General features: G+C 39.4%; 1 pseudogene across 1 annotated transcript; it reads left to right on the forward strand.

Moving 5' to 3' along the window:
• The first annotated feature begins 546 nt into the window (after positions 1–546).
• Positions 547–6025, forward strand: LOC147523024 (DExH-box ATP-dependent RNA helicase DExH15 chloroplastic-like; annotated as a pseudogene). Its single transcript, XR_015215495.1, has 7 exons — positions 547–868; positions 2468–2827; positions 3345–3589; positions 4492–4712; positions 4849–4939; positions 5022–5168; positions 5679–6025. The product of XR_015215495.1 is annotated as a DExH-box ATP-dependent RNA helicase DExH15 chloroplastic-like (transcript).
• The last annotated feature ends 8546 nt before the right edge of the window (positions 6026–14571 follow it).

Genomic DNA, 14571 nt, shown 5'->3' on the forward strand with positions numbered 1-14571 from the left:
TACTTATTAACGAGAAATCAACAACTAGTTACAAACACATTAAACAAACCTCAAAGAGTAATTAACGGGGAATCGGAAAATGGAGGCAACTGAAATGAACTAATTAACCTCAAAGAATAATTAGCAGAAAATAAAAAAACTTAATACAAATGCATGGAACTAACCTAAAATATGATTAGCGAGAAATTGAAAACTGGATAAAACTACATTTAACTAACTTTAAAAGATGATTAACTGGAAATCAGAAATTGGATGCAAATGCATTGAACTAACTTAAAAAAATAACTAACAGGAAATAAAAAACTGGATGTTGATGCATCGGTCTAATATCAAAGAATAATTAACGGAAAATCATAAAAAAAAATAAACTTAAAGAAATGATTAACGATAACCTAAAAAAATGGTTTAACGATTTAAAATTCAAAAAAAATTAATGAAATCGGAAAATTGAATGCAAATATTTAACTAATCTCAAATAAAAACTAACGGGGAAATCTCAGAAATCGGCATTTTGCTGTTTAGACCTATCTAGAGTGGCAGAGTGCCAATCATTTGATTTACAATCGGGTCCTACTATTTTGTTCATTATGATGCATGCATCCAGACATGTTGTCATTTACTTATATGTTGATCACAATTGACTTTTGAGGAGTTTGCACAGGCAGAGAAACGACTGAGGACCGAATTGCGGCAAAAGATGGAATTGGAAAGAATGAATTCATTGGAACCTTTATTGAAAGAGTTGGAGGATGGACACTTGCCCTTCACATGTTTGCAATATAAAGATAGTGAAGGGGTTCAACATTTAGTCTCTGCTGTTTATCTGGGAAAGATAGACTCACTCTATGGTTCAAAAGTCAAGAGCATGGTGAGAATTACTAATCCCCTGCTATACTCATATATGTTCCGCCTGTTAGAATTTTTAATATGATTGAAGTTTGGATTTTAATGTTATCAATCTAATGTTTGTTCCAAATATCCTTTTATTTGTATCTTTCTTGTATGTACAGAAGTTCCTACTGGAATGTTAGACACTATTTCTTGTATTATTTTGGGTGTGCACGAGATTTTGGATATTGGAACCATATTAAATGAAAAATGATTATGAAAAAGAATCTGTATAGACAGAACGTGTGATGGAGCTGTAACTTCCAACTCCAAGTGAACCAGTGGGCTACATCAATTATCATGCCTGTCGGATCCTTTCAACGTCAGTAGTGGAAGAATGTAATACTGATAGGGTTCATTTCTATAAAAACATACTTCTGTCCATTGATAATGTTGTGCCTTGAAAATGAATAAAAGTTAAATTGTATGTCATGTTCCATAGTCATGTACTGATGTCTATAAATAAGACTAGTTCTTCTAGGCTCCTAGATCTGCAAGTCAGGGATCTAAACTACACCAATATTCTTGCTGCTACTGAGTTTCCAAGAAATCAATATTTGACCTTGAAATATGTTACAATATGTTACATGCATGTGCATAGCATGTACCGTAGGATCAGGAGCATGGGTCTCAGTAGATTGTCATTTTGAATAATTGTTACTTAGTTGATAATAAGTTGAATGGGTAAATGATAGTTAGGATTAGAGTTGTTGGTGTTCTCCTATTCTTTAGGGATATGAACGTAGGGGTCAAGTAGTTGTAGTTGTGGTACCTATTTTAGTCGCACTAAGTGTACTTGGCCTATTTAAGTACATTTGAATGAATGAGAAAAGCAGAAAAGAATCATTAAGCACCTTGGTGTTAAAACAGGAGATTGTGGTTCTCTCGAAGTAACCATTTTATCATTTCATTTATTTATTATTCCATTAGTTCACTATAGGTAGAGGTAAACCACCAAGTACAAGTAAGGTTGTACCACAATAGAATAGAAAAAGAAAAAGAAAAAGAAAAAGAAAATGTCACAGAAATATCCTTTTCTATTTGTGAGTTTTTTTCAAAGGTTCTTATACACAAATGGACATACATATATATACCCTGTCATTCGTATTTGGTCATTTGGCATGTTACACATTTACTGTCTGCTGTGCCATATATGTGTTTCATACTTTTACTGGTTTTTGGCTAGAGTTTTTGGGAATGAAGTAGGCATAGGCATTGACATCTTTCATTTTGATGTTTCATCCAACTTCTCAGAATTACACTACTGTGTGAACAATATTGCTAAATTTTATTTCTTTATTTTCCCCCTTTTAGCTCTCCTGCATATATGGTCGAACCTGTTGCTCAATTTGAGAAGGCAATACATGTCTTTTAACCATTATTGTAAATAAAGGGGTTTTTCGTTTTAGTATTAGTTCTTTCCTTACCCTTTTCTCTGGCCATACGTTACATGAAAGTCCTGTATATTCTTTCGGTTTTTCTTTTTTTGTCTTAGTAGTCTTCCTATCTATTTGACAATTATATTCTAAATGCTTGATAACTCAGTTTAAGTTGTTTTCATCAATTTCTTACGTGACAGATTGACGTGGATGATTCTTTTGTACTAATGGAAAGAGAGTTCGATCATGGAGATGACAAAGAACACGTTGATGCAAAACCATCTTATCATATAGCTCTTGGTTCTGATAATTCTTGGTACCTATTTACAGAGAAATGGATTAAAACTGATTATAGGATAGGCTTACCTAATGTACCTTTAGCTCAAGGTGGTGCTTTGCCTCGGGAGCTCATATGGAGGCTCCTGGGTAAGGAACAAATACAATGGGATAAGCTTGCTGATTCCAAATTTGGAGGGCTATGGTGCATGGAAGGATCTCTTGACACATGGTCTTGGAGTTTGAATGTGCCGGTCTTGAGTACCCTTTCAGGTGACAACGAGGTATATCTATACCTTTACGGGATTCCTTTACATGTTTTGCTTTGTTGAATTTGAGCTGTATTGGGCTTTCCCCCTCTTTTGTAGTACATTTTCCTTTGTTTTCTTTCCTTTTTTCCCCCTTCTGGTTCTTCTTCTTTTGGTTTATGCTAGGGTGTACTAGGTGGTGGTCTAAATGTCTAATATAGGTAGCTTCTTGCTACTTAGATTAGATTTTATGCAATTGGTGACTCTGATAATTATGTATCCCGTTTATCGATTAAATAAAAATGTCGTTGTGAGGGTTTTATTGTTGTCTAAGGTTCCTTTGTGTAGAAGCCGAGTAGCGCCTTGCTTCGGTGGTTGCCTAATTGTGTAATCCGGTAATCCCTTTGTAAATTTTGACTATCGGATATATTCATTGATACAAAACAAAAAAGAGAAAACTATTGCAATGATCCCTGTGATCTGTCTTTAGGACCTCACCAAAAGTTCATTTTTGCTGTAACTTATTTATTTTTATTTTTTTAAATCTTGTCAGATGCCTCAGATATCACAAACATACAATGATGCTGTTGAGTATTACAAGGAGCAAAGGAATAAAGTTTCGCGTTTGAAGAAAAAGATTGCACGTACCAAAGGCTTTAGGGAATATAAGAAGATAATAGATATGGCTAGTTGGCTACCTTTACTAGAGAAAAGATTGAACGATTGAAAGCTAGGTCTACTTGTTTGCTTGGTCGAATACAGCAAATTGAACCATCTGGTTGGAAGGAATTCCTGCAGGTATCTATACCTTACTTAACTCACTGCATGAGGACATTTCAAATTAGGGCTTTTTAGACCCACCCCCACAACACACACACAACAATGGTGAAATTATCAGAGTTAGACATGGCCCCCAAATTCAATTTCAAAGGTAAAGCTACTTCAAGTGAAAAGAAAAACTCATCTCGTAGCCATTGGAAATTGGATTTTTGGAGAGGGAAGGGGGTATGTCTAAAAAGCCCAAAAATTAAGTTGCCGTATTTAACTCACTGCACGAGGACATTTTAAATTAAGTTAGTTTCTCAATATCATCTGGCATAAACTACCTAGGCACTTAGATTCAGAATGTTTCTTTATTGGTTGATCTATAACGGAAGAATCACCAGTAAGGCAGTGCAATGCTGTTGATAAGTATATATATATTTAGTAAGGTTATGTATGTTTAACAATTGGAATCGAGTAGAAGTTGCTGAAAAAAACAATAGTAGATTTCATTAGCATTGGCATTGGCATTATGAGATTTTATTGGCGTTGTAAGAAATGGAAATAGTATTGTAAGTAACAATCACTTCATACTAAACTATTGGTTGTTGGTTGAGCAATAGTAGATATATAATTCTTTTCTTGTTCTTTTAGTTACATAAGTCGCAATGTTTTATATTCATAATTATAAGAGATACAGTTTCATAATTATTTCTGTCTATCTCTATCCTTTCCTCTCTATCTCTGCATGTCAGTCATTTTATTCTAGAAAACAACCACCTCAGCTTTTACGTGAACGGTTTGGATTTTGTTTTCTGCTTATTTAGTTAGCTAAGACTTGAGCTTTATGTGTATATTCAAGAAAAATGCTAGTAATTTGCATGCTTAATGTAGGAAGTATGTACTATAAGTTTGCTATCATATCCTGTGTTTACCAGATTAGCCAAGTTATACATGAAGCCCGAGCATTGGATATCAATACACACATGATCTTTCCTTTAGGTGAAACAGCAGCAGCAATCCGAGGAGAAAATGATTTGTGGCTTGCAATTGTGCTGCACAATAAGATTTTATTAGATCTAAAGGCAGCATAGCTTGCTGGTGTATGTGGAAGTTTAGTTTCGGAAGGAATTAAAATTCGTCCCTAAAAAACCGACAGGTAGTATCCTCCCCCCAACACCCCCCATTTTTTCCCTTCAACTTCTTTAGTTTCCAATTGTGCTTCCACTTTTTTGGTCGAGTTTGGACATTGTCTCTAGGTGAATTTTCATCGAGTTAGAACATTTTATTTGCAGCTACATATATGAACCTTCCACTGCAGTGGTAAATATTGTTGAGGCCCAGAGAAGTTCCTTCATGCTACTCCAAGAAAAACATGGTGTAAAGGTAAGTCTAATTGAAAAAGAAAGAGTTAGGACCATATCTTATTTTGTCCAGACTCATCTTTAATTGTGCTTCCGTTTTATAGATCTCATGTGGATTGGATAGCCAATTTTCTGGCATGGTTGAAGCTTGGGCCTCTGGTCTAACTTGGCGGGAAATTATGATGGATTGTGCAATGGATGAGGGTGATTTAGCTCGCCTCTTACGGTGAACAATTGATTTGTTGTGTCAGGTATGCACCACTATCCTCATCACTTAATTGTTACAGTCTCTTGCTTTAAGAGAGTTTGACTTTTAGTATTTACTTGCCAATTGCTGCATCATCATATCATAGTTTTAGCTGAATGCCAACTTCCTCCCAATGGGGATTTTAGGGTGCTCTCTTATAGCCGTAAATTTTATCTTCTGGGAAATACACCCTTTTTAGTATAAATAGAAGTGTTTTGAGAGACATTGATATGGGAGATTTCCATAAAGCGGATTTTCAATAAAGGTGTGCTAGCCAATTTTCAGGTCTTTTTGGTTGGGAAACTAATGTGGATCTCTGTGATGATCTTCTCTTTCACTCTCTCGTATTGCCTCAGCTGTCTCCTAGTATCCTATTGGATCTCCTACATGTGCTTTTTTCTTGATAAAAATTAGAGTGTATGTCTTGATGGAAGCTTTATGTGGCAGATTGTAGTGATTTGTGTATTGCTAATTTGCTCTCTAACACATTATACTGCTGGTTTGTTAGTTACAGATTCCAAAATTACCCAATATTCACCCTGTTCTGCAAAAAACTGCGGTGATGGCATCTAATGTGATGGACCGTCCACCCATCAGTGAGTTTGCTGGGTGAAAATGTAAATCTTGGTGGAGATATTTAGATGGTGTTTCTCCTGAGGTGAGCTTTTCTGAGCGTTGTAACATTATACAGCAGAAGCAGCAAATAACAATACCAACACCATTGCCTTAGCCCTGAAGTTTGGGGTTGACGAATGAGTTCCATTCTTTCATCAGAGTTTTATAGGTGCAGAGATTTGGACATGTTCATTATTTCATAATATTATTGTATATAATTCATTGTAACCATTGATCCCTGTACCATTACATTAGTTATAATTTACAAAGGTGTAGTTCAAGATTACAATCCTCATGCTCTTTTTTCTCTGGAAAATTCTTTCAGGTGTGGCTAGTAATTCTCTTCCTGATTGTCCTATTCTGTTACATATAGGGCTGTCAATGGATCGGTTTGGGTCAGGTTCTGAAAAATCCAAACCCGAACAGATAAGAAAATTGGAAACCCAAAACCGAATCGAACCGATAAGATATATTGTAACTCGAAACCGAACCGACCTGAACCGAAGACTATAAAATTAATTAAATCCTAAATTAAATAGATTAATTTTAGTCACACAATTGATAAATATATACAAAATTAATCATAAATATTACTAAAATGTCATATATCTTATCGGTTCGGATTCATATTGGTTTGGTGGAGGGCAAATCCGAAACCAAACTAATATCTTATCAATTCGGTTTTGAGTCGGTGCCAAACCAATATCTCATCAGTTCGATTTCGGTCGTGGAGGACAAACCAAATTACCAAAACCCAAACCGTTTATTATCAGTTTGGTTCAAGTCGGTTATCGGGTTATCGAAACCCATTGACAGCCCTAGTTACATATCAGGTATTGTGGTGTATTTAGTTTTTTTTTTTTTTTTTTGATAAGTTGATTTTATTGGAAAGGAGTGTAAAAACCCACAAGTATATGAGTGAGTGAGTACCTCACATGTGACAGTGTGAATTACAAGAGGAAAAACAAGAAAGCAAACACAAATAACTCCCTATTGCAAACGTCCCTCCTCAGGGACTCTAAGCACCTTTGTCCAGTCTAGCACCAGTTCTCTGAAGTGGAAGTTACGTCTTTCCTCCATATTAGATAACCAAAACTAACATAAACCCTTTATCTCCAGCACAGTGTTACAAATCGAAAGCTCCGTGCTCCGAAAAATATGATGGTTCCTCGCCTTCTATATTGCCCATATCCCTGCATAAGGTGGAATATTTCATAAGTTCGCACTAAACGATTTGTCCCTCCGTCTTAGCCAATAAAAAAGAAATTCCTCGATTGTCTCTGCCTAAGCTAGTAGAGGGAAAGCCATAAGCATAGGGTGTACTAGGATTGTCCATACTTCCAAAGCAAATGAACAGTGTAGAAATAGGTGACTTATATCCTCCGCGAACATAGAACACAAAGAACACGTAGGGGACACGATAGTACCTCGGTGAATCAGTTGGTCAGCCGTCAGAATTCGCCCTAGCATAACCTCCCAAAAGAACATTTTCACTTTCAAAGGTAAGTGAGTTTTCCATACCAATTTTGAAGGAAAAGTGGTCACTGTTGTCTCTAGATGTCGGTCTTGTGCAACAATTGCCTCATACAATGAGCTAACAGAGAAAACATTGTTCTTTGTCCATTTCCAGCTACAACTATCCACTTCTGTGTTTAATACCACTGTATCTAACAACCTGGACAAAACATCCACATGTTGTACAACCCGAACAGTATTTCGCCTCCTTAAAAACATGTTCTAAGTCACTCGATCATTGTGGGTATGAGCATACTCATATACAAAACCATTTTTATTGTTAGAAGCTTGGAAAATCTTTGGGAATTTCTCTACCAATGACTTTCCACCAATCCAACTATCTAACTAGAACAGAATCTTTCGGCCATTACCCACAGTGAAGCTCATACCCTACCTGAACAAAGGTAGAACTTTCATAATGCCTCTCCAAAGGCTACATCCATGAGTCTGTGTTGTTTGGTTAGGCCACCACCTATGTTCATCATGTCCATACTTAGCGCATATTACATCACACCACAATGAGCTTTCACCTGTGACATATCTCCATAACCAACGACCGAGCAAAGCTTGGTTCATACATGCCAGATTACGTAACCTGAGGCCACCGGTTTCTTTTGGGGAACAAACTTTCTCCCAACACACCAAATGATATTTTCTGTGCTCCCTTGAAGACCCCCAGATAAAGTCACGAATTAACCGTTCAATTGTTGTTGTAATCCCTTTGGGAATGATGAGAAGGGACATAAAATAAACTGGTAAATTCGAGAGAACACTACTTGCTAAAATAAGTCTAGCTCCTTTAGACATCAGTTTGCATCTCCACCCTCCAAGTCGCCTTTGGACTGTTTCAATTAGGATCTCATACTTTGTGGTTCTTATACTTGGACCCAAGTGGTAGACCCAAATATTTGCAAGGGAGTGTTTCTACAACACACCCCATTGGAGAAGAGGTGTGGATATTTTTCACCCATTCCTACAAGTGTACTGGTGCCAGTTATATATTTATTACATAATAATCCTCTGGTTTGGACTAATTAGATATCTAACTATTGTTTTCAATATTTTAGAACTAGCTTTCCCCTAATTCTCTGTGGATGCTTCCGCTACCACCAACCCTCTGCCACGTTTGCTTTTCTAATTTTCTTTGAACTTGAAACAGTCCAGTTGACCCAAATCTTGCATCCTAGCCAGCAAGTGATAAGTAAAGAAGAATTTGAAACACAGTTCAAAAAATTGACAGTGTACTTCATATCTGTTGGGGATTATATCAATACCAATCGATTCCCCACTACACAGATAACTTGTATTTGAACACAATTCAACTCCAGACAAAATCTAAATATCAACTACAACCTATACTAACATGCCCAACTCGCTAAACAACTATTAACAACAGATAATAATGTAAAGCAGTAAAAGCAAACCACAACACAAAGATTTTACCGTGGTTCGCCAATGATGCCTACTTCCACAAGAGCCGGTTCTTAATAAAGTGGGAAAGAAGATTACAATCTCTCCTTTGGGTCTCTCACCTTACTAGATCACTCTTATCTCTTTACTGTGGGTTGTATCTCTCAGTAAAGGTTCTCTCTCTTTGTTTTAGTCCGATTCCAATCCTTCCGACTTGTTAGGTTAGGTTTTCCAAAACCTTGATTTTGGTTTTATCTCCAAAACCAAATTTCTCATGGCGTCAGAGCAAAGCCCACGAAAATTAGACTGAAGCGCTGAAGCGCTTCTTTTCTTTCTTTGAAAGGCCAATGTATCGAGATCGAAGGTGGTCGCCTCTATGAGCTGGTCGCCTCTATTCTATTGGAACCCGAAGCGAAGTCGCTTTCATCCAGGCCGGCGGCTCGACATTTCAACGCCGAATTCGCCGTTTTTCTCCCTCTGTTTTTTCTCCTCATGTGAGGGATAACTCAACAATCTCCCCTCCGAATAACGTGTGAGGGGGATACCTCCATGCAATTGCCAAATCAGCAGAGGAGGTGTGTCGCCATTCCCGCAATAGCACAACAAACATCAAACTTACCTTTCGGTAAGACTTTGGTCATCATATCCGACCCGTTCTTGTCGGTATGGATCTTCTCGATACACGATGCTTGTCTTCGAAAGTACTTCTCTAATCCAATGATAACGCACGTGTATGTGCTTGGATCTAGAATGAAAACTTCGGATTCTTGCTCAAGTGGATGGCGCCTCGATCGTCACATAGAACTACAAACCTGTTTTCGCTTTTAGCCCTAGTTCGTCGAAGAACCTCTTCATCCATAGCAACTCTTTTGCAACACTCGCTGGCTGCAATATACTCGGCTTCAGTAGTGAGTGGAGAGGGCAACACACTTTTGCAACTTAGATTGCCAAGAAACCGCTCCCCGCAAAAGTAACCGGATAACCGGAGGTGGACTTCATCGAAGTCAACATCACCGCCATGTATGCAGATCGGTGTAGCCTTCAAGTAAGGGCTTACTTCCACCAAAGCACAAACATGATTTGGAAGTGCCTTTGAGATATCTCAATATCCACTTAACACCTTCCCAATGTTCTTTACCCGGATTTGATGTAAATCGCTTACAACCCCAACGGCGAAAAGCAATATCCGGTCTAGTACACACCATGGCATACATCAAACCGCCCATCGCGGATGCATAAGGAATCTTTTTCCATCGACTCTGCTCATGCTCACCCTTAGGACACATCTCTTTGGTCATGAACGGGCCACCAGCGCGGATTAACCGACGGGTTTCTGCTTTTGATCCATGTTGAATCTCTTCAACACCTTTCAATGTAGCTTTCTTGAGAAAGCCACAACTTCCCACTCTTTCGTCACGGTGATCCCATCCCAAGTATCCGCTTTGCTTGACCCAAATCCTTCATCTCAAAGGACTTACTCAAGTCTTTCTTCAAATTTTGATATCTTGTTGATGTTTGGGCCAACTATCAACATATCATCCACATACAAAGAATAGACAATGAAATCCCCATCCGAAATCTCGAACAAACACACAATGATCGGAAGCGGACTTCTTGTATCCTTGCTTAGCCATAAAGGAATCAAACTTTATGTACCAATCGTCTCGGTGCTTTTTCAACCCATACAAGCTCTTTATCACCTTGCATACTAGGTGCTCCTTGCTTGCTTTGACCTCAAAACCCTCCGGTCGGTCCATGTAGACATCTTCTTCAAGGTCTCCATGAAGAAAAGTCGTCTTAACATCTAGCCGCTCAACCTCTAGGTTCATACTTGCGGCCATACCCAATACCACCCGGATAGAAGTCATCTTTACTACAGAGAGAGAAAAATCTCATCAAAGTCAATCCCTTTTCTTTGACCGAATCCCTTCACAACAAGGCGAAGCTTTGTGCCTTGGGTGAGGATTGTTCTCCCTCATGCTTGACTTTGTATATCTACTTATTCTTGAGAACTTTTCTCCTGTGGGTTTCTCAACTAACTCATAAGTGTGATTCTTATGCAAAGAATCCATCTCGTCATCGCATGGCCTTCAACCACTTTTCTTTGTCGGTACCTTCAAGTGCCTCTTGATAGTACATAGGTTCTCCACCATCCGATAGTAGCACGACGACGTATGTGGTGGATACTGGTTGAAGCTAGTCTCCTCCGCTGTCGGACCTCCTTGCCCCATCTACTGGTGCCTCAGGAGGTTGCACTTCTACTTGCTCTGGTGGTGGTTCATGCATCTCATCTGCATCTTCTATACCAATAGGTCTATCCCACCATGAGCAATAGGATTCTCATCATGAGCTTCAAACTCATGGTTCTCTGTGATTCTCAATGCCTTCTCGTGACGTTCCACAAGAGGGAACTTCTAGTTCGAATCAACAAGATCATTGGTGAAAGCCTCGTAACTTCTCACCCTCCTCAAAGTCTGCTATGGTTTGGTCTTCTAAGAACACAACATCTCGACTTCGGATTACCTTCTTGTTAATCGGATCATAGAGTTTGTAACCAAACTTTTCATCTCCATAACCCGAAAAATGCACCGCTTGGCTTTGTCATCAAGCTTGGATCTCTCATCCTCGAATATGCACAAATGCCCCGCACCCAAATACCCTCAAGTATCCATAATCAACATCTCGCCCGACCATACTCTCTCGGATAATCACTATTCGAGGCTTTGCTTCGGGCGACAGGTTGATCACATGCACGGCCAGACGCGATTGCTTCTACCCAAGAGTTTCTAGGTAGCTTAGAGTGAGATAGCATGCATCTCATCCTCTCTACAATGGTACGGTTCATTCTCTGCTATTCCATTCTTGCGGCGGTGTCTTGGGAACGGTCCGCTTCATGACTTAATCCCATGACTCGGGCAATACTCTTCAAATGACCCAATGTACTCACCCCCATTATCTGAGCGAATACACTTCAACAACTTCCCAGTCTCTCTTTCCACCATGCTGTGGAATTTCTCAAACACGCCAAATACTTCATCCTTGGTCTTCGGACTATAGGCCCATATCTTTCTTTGACGATCATCAATGAATGTCAAGAAACGGCTCCCCGGTGGGACTTCTTCACTCATAGGACCACATAAGTCGTGTGCACTAGCTCAAGGACGTTGTCCTTTCGTGAGGCGGGAATCTTTGGAAAGACACCGGTGTTGCTTTCCTACCAAACAATGAGTACATGTATTTAAATGTGTACCTTTTAATGTCCGGCACGGCCTTTTGCTTAGCAAGAACTTCCATCCCTTTTATGCCCATGTGACCACGGTCTTTTGTGCCACGGTTCGGATGAAGCTTCTTCTTCTTACAGTTAAGATTCGCTTTTACACAAACTAGCGTGTTTTGTAAAGAGAGCAAGTTTTTTTTCCCTCCGGTCGCTACAATGGAACCTCTGCGCCGGTTTCCATACCCCGTTACCAAAACGAAGTTTACAAAGCCATTGTCATCTAATTTCCTAGCCGAAATTAGGCTTAACCGTATGTCGGGGACATGTCTTACATCCTCGAAGTGTCAAGGTGTAGCCGACATTGGTTTCTATATGAACATCTCCAATGCCTATAATCTTCGAGACGCCATCGTTACCCATCCTCACTTCACCATATTCACCACACCGTAGGTAGTGAAGAATCCCCCAGGCGTGTGACGTGATAGGATGCTCCCTCGTATCTATCACCCACTCAGATCGACATGAGGTACTAAGGCAAAGACACACCACACCGACACAATTCCCACTAGGTCGCCGACTAGTGCGGTAGTATCTCGCCGCGTGTTTCCGTTCCTCGCGTACTATGTCTTCATGTACACGGTTATTCTTCTCATCCCTCTTCGTTCTCAGACTCATATCTGAAGTGGCCTTTTGTGGCACAATAGTAACATTGCCTCTCGCCTTAGGAGTTCTAGCTTCACCCCTAGATTTATTTCGCCATCACCTCTAGAACGAGATGGTTTTCGTTTTGACCTCTCCCCGTTTCTCGTGAAAAGGATCTCTCGAGTGAGAAGAGCCGCTTGCACTCCTTCTAGTCTCCTCATTCAACAAAGACGTGGTAGCCATCTCCATGGTAACAATTCCATCCTTGGTCGCTCCATGTAGAAACCGCTAATGTCTCCCAACTTTCGGGTAGAGAGCCTAATAGAAACAAAGCCTCAACTTCGCCTCCCAAATTGATCTTCATCAAATGCATCCGATTGATGATATTCTCAGACTTCATTAAGATGCTCGGACATTGAAGAACCTTCTTGGTACTTCGTGGTTGCGCAAACTTCTTAACGACTAGCACTTTGTTTCCCCCCGACTTCCTCTCATAAAGGTCTTCGAGTTTCTTCCATAGACTGAAGGCTGTAGTCTCTTGGGACACATGGTGAAAGACACTGTCGTCAATCCACTGTCGAATGTATCCAATCGCTTTTCTATCAAGCTTTTTCCACTCAGCCTCATCAGTCTTTTCTGGTTTTACTCCCTCATTCTCAATGGGAAGTGCCAAGTCCTTGTAATATAGCAAGTCTTCCATCTTGGCTTTCCAGATGGTGTAGTTCTTTCTATTCAGACTCATCATACGAGTGTTCACGGAATGGTCCATCTCTACAAGTTATTTAACCTCAAATCTTTCTCGTGAATTTCGTCAAACACCTTCCTCGACCAAGATTCGGATAACACCCTAAGGCTATTCTAACCAAGGCTCGATACCACTTGTTGGGGATTATATCAATACCAATCGATTCCCCACTACACAGATAACTTGTATTTTAGCACAATTCAACTCCGGACAAAATCTAAATATCAACTACAACCTATACTAACATGCCCAACTCGCTAAACAACTATTAACAACGGATAATAATGTAAAAAGCGGTAAAAGCAAACCACAACACAAAGATTTACCGTGGTTCGCCAATGATGCCTACTTCCACAAGAGCCAGTTCTTAATAAAGTGGGAAGGAAGATTACAATCTCTCCTTTCGGTCTCTCACCTTACTAGATCACTCTTATCTCTTTCTGAGGGTTGTATCTCGTAGAATGTTCTCTCTTTTGTTTTAGTCCGGATTCCAATCCTTCGACTTGTTAGGTTAGGTTTTCCAAAACCTTGATTTTGGTTTTATCTCCAAAACCAAATTTCGCGTGTAATCAGAAGCAAAGCCCACTTAAAATTAAACTCGAAATAAAGAACGCCCTCTTTTGAGAAGCGAAGGCCAATGTATCGAGATCGAAGCTGGTCGCCCCTCTATGAGCTGGTCGCCTCTATTCTATCGAACCCCGAGCGAAGTCGCTTCATCCGAAGCCGGCGCTGGCCTCGACATTTCCAACGCCGAATTCGCCCGTTTCTCTCCAGCTCTGTTTTCTCTCCTCATGTGAGGGATAACTCCAACAATATCTACCTAAAATGTCAAATGTTTTAACGAAAAACTCGTACTTTTACCATTTGAAAGGATACCTGGCACTAGTTCCCTAAATGGTTGAGGGTTGAGCTTTACATGATCCAAAGTTACACATCAGTAATTACTGCTATTTACAAGATGGTGGCTCAATACGCCCATAAGAGTATATATAAAACATTACATTGTCGATTTTTACGAGCCATATGACCCGTTATGTGGTTATTCATCGGCTAACTAAACAAGAAAAAAAATATGAAAAATTTGATAGAGTTGCCAGTCCAAAAATTCTGCTTCAGTGTTACACTTAACAACAACATCAAGCAGGACAGTTGCGAAAATCAGCTCCTAGGGAATTTGTTATGCATGTGATGATTTCTGAACTGCAAAAATATATAAATGATTTTTATCTACTATTATCACGAAGGGAATAGTCAGCATTTCAT

The sequence above is a fragment of the Coptis chinensis genome, chromosome 1 (genome assembly GCF_015680905.1).
Source record: "Coptis chinensis isolate HL-2020 chromosome 1, ASM1568090v1, whole genome shotgun sequence".
NCBI lineage: Eukaryota > Viridiplantae > Streptophyta > Magnoliopsida > Ranunculales > Ranunculaceae > Coptis > Coptis chinensis.